The sequence below is a fragment of the Cherax quadricarinatus genome, chromosome 22 (assembly GCF_038502225.1).
Source record: "Cherax quadricarinatus isolate ZL_2023a chromosome 22, ASM3850222v1, whole genome shotgun sequence".
Taxonomy (NCBI): Eukaryota; Metazoa; Arthropoda; class Malacostraca; order Decapoda; family Parastacidae; genus Cherax; species Cherax quadricarinatus.
The window spans coordinates 24,217,002-24,223,073 of record NC_091313.1 but is presented as its reverse complement, the minus strand read 5'-3'; the positions used below and the strand labels follow the sequence as shown (position 1 = coordinate 24,223,073).

Sequence of the window (6,072 nt, the reverse complement as noted above, 5' to 3'; positions counted from 1 at the left end):
GTCCAGTAGCTTGACTGCTAGCGCACTCATCTCACACACTGAGGTCTAGGCGTCGATCCCTGGTACGGGTGGAAGCATTAGGAAATGTTTCCTTAAGACATCTGCTGTCCATGTTCACCTTTCAGTGAAACAGGTACCTGGGTGTTAGTGGACTGGTGTGGGTCGCATCCTATGGACAAAACTGACCTAATTTGCCCGGAATGCTCTACATAACAAGTGGCTTTCTATATAGAAGTATATCATTTATGTCAGCTAGGCCTGTGTACCTTGTTACAATCAGCCACACCTTAGTAATATTCATTCAACCACATTCACTCCATCACCACACTCCACTAATGTTACAGTACTCCAAACCACACACATTCCACCATCACACTTCATTGTCTCACACGCCCCAACATTAACTCCAAAATCATACTCCATGCAGCACCACACCCCCTCTACCACACTCCATCCAACACCACACTTCCTCTACCACACTCCATCCAGCACCACACTTATTCTAGCACAATATTCACTCCGGCACCACAAGAGAAACTGAAGAGAAAGTGGAATGCATAAAGAGATGAACTCCGAGGGACTTAGAAAGATATTATTGCATGCACGGGAAGTACTAAACCTGAAGGAGTCATACAGCGGAAACGGAATGGAAAGTCAATCAGATTTGTTCCGAAAAAGGAGGATGCAGCTCAGATCCCTCTGATACAGAGCCCTTCACCAGCATCAAGGCACCACATTCGAGCACATAAAATTATCACACTGTGGTATAAGAGGGCACTTCCTCAACTATCAAAAGTCATACCTTAGCAACAGAAGCCAATATGTGTACACAAATGGAGCAAACTCTTCCACACAACCAATTACAGTTGGTGTCCCACAGGGAAGTGTCCTTGGCCCTCTTCTCTTTCTCATTTACATAAACGACGTACCAAATGCATCGCAACTACTCAAACCCACACTATCTGCGGGTGACACTACATACGTCTTCTCTCACCCAAGCCCAGTCATACTAGCTAATACTGTAAATACCGAATTATAGAAAATATCTACCTGGATGATGATTAACAAGCTTACTCTCAATATTGACAAAACCTATTACATTCAGTTTGGGAACAGAAATATAGATGTTCCTCTTAACATAATGATAAACGGATCACCTGTCACAAAACTCACAGAGGGAAAATTCTTAGGAATCCACCTTGATAATAGATCAGGTCAGCAAACAAAGGGGGACAGCAGAGGGCAGCAAGGGACTAACTCCCTTAAGGTTTACTATACTAATAGCAGGAGTGTAAGAAATAAGATAGATGAGCTAAGATTAATTGCAAGTGCAGGAAACATAGATATTATTGCTATAACAGAGACCTGGCTCAATCTGAAAGATAGAGAGATGCCCTCTGAATGTCACATACAAGGCTATAAATTATTCCGCACTGACAGGGTCAACAGGAAAGGTGGTGGAGTAGCGATGTATGTCAGAGACAATTTAAATTGTTGTGTTAGACAAGATATTAAATTAGAAGCGTCAGCCACTGAATCTGTTTGGTTACAGCTTCTCGAGGGCCGAGAAAAACTAATTTTAGGTGTGATTTACAGGACCCCAAATCTTGATAGGGAGTGCAGTAAACTTCTATGGAACGAAATTCGTAAGGCATCTACATACGAAAATGTTGTGCTAATGGGAGATTTCAACTATAGACAGACTGACTGGAGCAATTTGACAGGAAATTTAGAGTCAGGTGACTTTCTTGATACGATCCAGGATTGTTTTTTTAAAACAGTTTGTGACAGAGCTAACTAGGGGAAATAACCTCCTTGACTTGGTTCTTGCCAGTAGGGAAACACTAATTAATAATCTTGAGGTTAATGATGAGCTTGGGGAAAGTGATCACAAATCACTCAGTTTTAATATATCATGGAATTCCCCTAATAATGGCAGTCAAGTCTCCGTCCCTGACTTTCGCTTGGCTGATTTCATAGGACTGAAAAATTACTTAGGTGGGCTGAACTGGAATGACCTGACTAAGGGTCAGGTAGGTGGTGATGGTTGCCGATATGATGCTTTCCAGGGCATAGTTCTAGCTGCTCAGTCAAATTATGTTCCAAATAGGGAAATCAGATCAAACAAAAATGATCCTAAATGGATGAACAATAGATTTAAATATCTGATTGGTCAAAAGAGAGGCATATATAGGCAAATCAAAGGAGGAGAGGGGGCAATTAAGAAATCGATATATTCAGTTAAAGAGAGAAATAAAAAAGGGAATTAGAAAAGCAAAAAGAGATTATGAGGTTAAAGTTGCAAGAGAATCGAAGACTAACCCAAAAGGATTCTTTCAGATATACAGAAGTAAGATCAGGGACAAGATAGGCCCACTCAAAAGTTCCTCGGGTCAGCTCACTGACAGTGATAAGGAAATGTGTAGAATTTTTAACACATACTTCCTCTCAGTTTTTACACAGGAGGATACCAGCGATATTCCAGTAATGATAAATTATGTAGAACAGGACGATAATAAACTGTGCACGATTAGAGTCACAAGTGACATGGTCCTTAGGCAAATAGATAAATTAAAACCTAACAAATCCCCAGGCCCTGATGAACTGTATGCAAGGGTTCTAAAGGAATGTAAAGAGGAGCTTAGCACACCTTTGGCTAATCTTTTCAACATATCACTACAAACTGGCATGGTACCAGATAAGTGGAAAATGGCAAATGTGATGCCTATTTTCAAAACAGGTGACAGGTCCTTAGCTTCGAACTATAGACCAATAAGCCTAACCTCCATAGTGGGAAAATTTATGGAATCAATAATTGCCGAGACAGTTCGTAGCCACCTTGAAAAGCATAAATTAATCAACGAATCTCACCATGGTTTTACAAAGGGGCGTTCCTGCCTTACGAATTTATTAACTTTTTTCACTAAGGTATTTGAGGAGGTAGATCATGGTAATGAATATGATATTGTGTATATGGACTTCAGTAAAGCTTTTGACAGGGTCCCACATCAGAGACTATTGAGGAAAATTAAAGCACATGGAATAGGAGGAGAAATTTTTTCCTGGAGAGAGGCATGGTTGACAAATAGGCAGCAGAGAGTTTGCATAAATGGGGAGAAATCAAAGTGGGGAAGCGTCACGAGCGGTGTTCCACAGGGGTCGGTGTTGGGCCCCCTGCTGTTCACAATCTACATAAACGACATAGATGAGGGCATAAAGAGCGACATCGGCAAGTTTGCCGATGACACCAAAATAGGCCGTCGAATTCATTCTGACGAGGACATTCGAGCACTCTAGGAAGATTTGAATAGACTGATGCAGTGGTCGGAGAAGTGGCAGATGCAGTTTAATATAGACAAATGCAAAGTTCTAAATGTTGGACAGGACAATAACCATGCCACATATAAACTAAATAATGTAGATCTTAATATTACGGATTGCGAAAAAGATTTAGGAGTTCTGGTTTACCTGGAGTTTACCTGGAGAGAGTTCCGGGGGTCAACGCCCCCGCGGCCCGGTCTGAGACCAGGCCTCCTGGTGGATCAGAGCCTGATCAACCAGGCTGTTGCTGCTGGCTGCACGCAAACCAACATACGAGCCACAGCCCGGCTGATCCGGAACTGACTTTAGGTGCTTGTCCAGTGCCAGCTTGAAGACTGCCAGGGGGTCTGTTGGTAATCCCCCCTTATGTGTGCTGGGAGGCAGTTGAACAGTCTCGGGCCCCTGACACTTATTGTATGGTCTCTTAACGTGCTAGTGACACCCCTGCTTTTCATTGGGGGGATGGTGCATCGTCTGCCAAGTCTTTTGCTTTCGTAGTGGGTGATTTTCGTGTGCAAGTTCGGTACTAGTCCCTCTAGGATTTTCCAGGTGTATATAATCATGTATCTCTCCCTCCTGCGTTCCAGGGAATACAGGTTTAGGAACCTCAAGCGCTCCCAATAATTGAGGTGTTTTATCTCCAAGACAACAGTGCATAAGTGTTCGCAATAAAGCTAATAGAATCCTTGGCTTCATATCAAGAAGCATAAATAATAGGAGTCCTCAGGTTGTTCTTCAACTCTATACATCCTTGGTTAGGCCTCATTTAGATTATGCTGCACCGTTTTGGTCACCGTATTACAGAATGGATATAAAGTCTCTGGAAAATGTACAAAGGAGGATGACAAAGTTGATCCCATGTATCAGAAACCTTCCCTATGAGGATAGACTAAGGGCCCTGAATCTGCACTCTCTAGAAAGACGTAGAATTAGGGGGGATATGATTGAGGTGTATAAATGGAAGACAGGAATAAATAAAGGGGATGTAAATAGTGTGCTGAAAATATCTAGTCTAGATAGGACTCGCAGCAATGGTTTTAAGTTGGAAAAATTCAGATTCAGGAAGGATATAGGAAAGTACTGGTTTGGTAATAGAGTTGTGGATGAGTGGAACAAACTCCCGAGTACAGTTATAGAGGCCATAACGTTGTGTAGCTTTAAAAATAGGTTGGATAAATACATGAGTGGATGTGGGTGGGTGTGAGTTGGACCTGATAGCTTGTGCTACCAGGTCGGTTGCCGTGTTCCTCCCTTAAGTCAATGTGACCTGACCTGACTAGGTTGGGTGCATTGGCTTAAGCCGGTAGGAGACTTGGACCTGCCTCACATGGGTCAGTAGGCCTTCTGCAGTGTTCCTTCGTTCTTATGTTCTTATGTTCTTATGTACAACAAATTTCGAAGAAAATCTCCAAGGCCGTAGGCCTACTGTCGAAGATACGGTACTATGTTCCACAATCAGCTCTCCTGGCCCTATATCACTCACTCATTTACCCCTATTTCACCTATTGAATCTGTGCATGGGGCTCAACAACAATAAATCATCTCAGATCATTAATTACCCAACAAAAGGCTGCAGTCAGAATGATAACAAATTCCCACTCCAGGCAGATACTCCACCAATATTCAAAAGTCTAAACTTACTCACTGTACAAAACATCCATACTTATTATTGTGCCTACTATATACATAGAACAATAAACTCAGGTATAAATCCTCCCCTCAAACTTCTCTTTACCAACCTAAACAGAACACATGACCATAACACAAGGCACAGATCACTCTCTGATGTTCCCCGTGTCCATCTCACACTATCTAAAAACTCAGTGCACATAAGAGGCTCAAAAATCTGGAATTCATTACCTGTGAATACAAAAGAAACACTGTTTATCAATTCAAGACTCTTCTTAAAAACCACTTACTCACCCACAACTAAATAAATATAGAATAACTGTATTTCATAAAAGTTTAACCTGTGACCCTATCAAACTCTGTTTTTTTTTTAATTACATTACCTAATAGAATAATCCATTCTCTTGAATGCGCAGTAACTTATCTAATGACCATATGACCTGTTTCTGCACTTCAAATAGTATAGTGATCATTTTGTTATATATTGTTATGCTACAAATCTGTACAGCTATAATACTTCTTAACTAAAATGTTCAAATTTCATTGTTTAAAATACTCATTTGCACTTCATATTGTATTTTGTTTGCTATAATTTTTACCACTGAATATATCATTAATTTTACGTTAATTTTAAGCCTGCCCATAATGCTCTGCATACAAGGGGCTTTTGTCATGTCTACCAAACTATAATTCCTTGTACAACTGTGTATCATGTCCAAATAAAGTATTGTATTGTATTGTACTGTATAATAATGTGGCCAAGGAAATACGTCTGTTAAGACAAGGTATTGAATTCATTGTGCGAATCAGTAAACCCGTGAGAGTTCATATAAAGCAAGGGGTGATATAGGCTTTAGCCTCCGTACGCTAACCACCTGACACACGCTAACTGGTTGTACTCAGCTATGTTAATATTACGAGAGAGAAGTTATCCAGGTGTCTTACCTAAAGGTAGAAGCTATGTTCCTGCAGCAGCTTGCTATGCAGCACAGCGGTAGATGCTGTCTTGCTGCAGGTAGAGGCTCTAGTCCTGCCTTGTGACGCAGCACAGCGCTGGAGGCTGTGTCATCTCTGAGACCGACACCGTCCTGCTCTTCCTTAATATGCAACACCCATTTCCCC

The 6,072-nt window shown here is 41.4% G+C and overlaps 1 protein-coding gene across 3 annotated transcripts in view; it reads right to left on the bottom strand.

Annotated features, from left to right (window-relative positions):
• LOC128689700 (glutamate receptor-like) overlaps positions 1-6,013 on the bottom strand; it is a 59,733-nt gene extending 53,720 nt beyond the window's left edge. For 2 of the 3 annotated variants that reach the window (XM_070087558.1, XM_053778079.2), the window contains exon 1: positions 5,896-6,010. The gene's annotated coding sequence lies outside the window, so the exon portion shown is untranslated. Of the gene's footprint in view, positions 1-5,895 lie in introns of all 3 variants that reach the window. The other variant, XM_070087559.1, reaches the window with a different exon arrangement.
• Between the last annotated feature and the right edge of the window lie 59 nt (positions 6,014-6,072).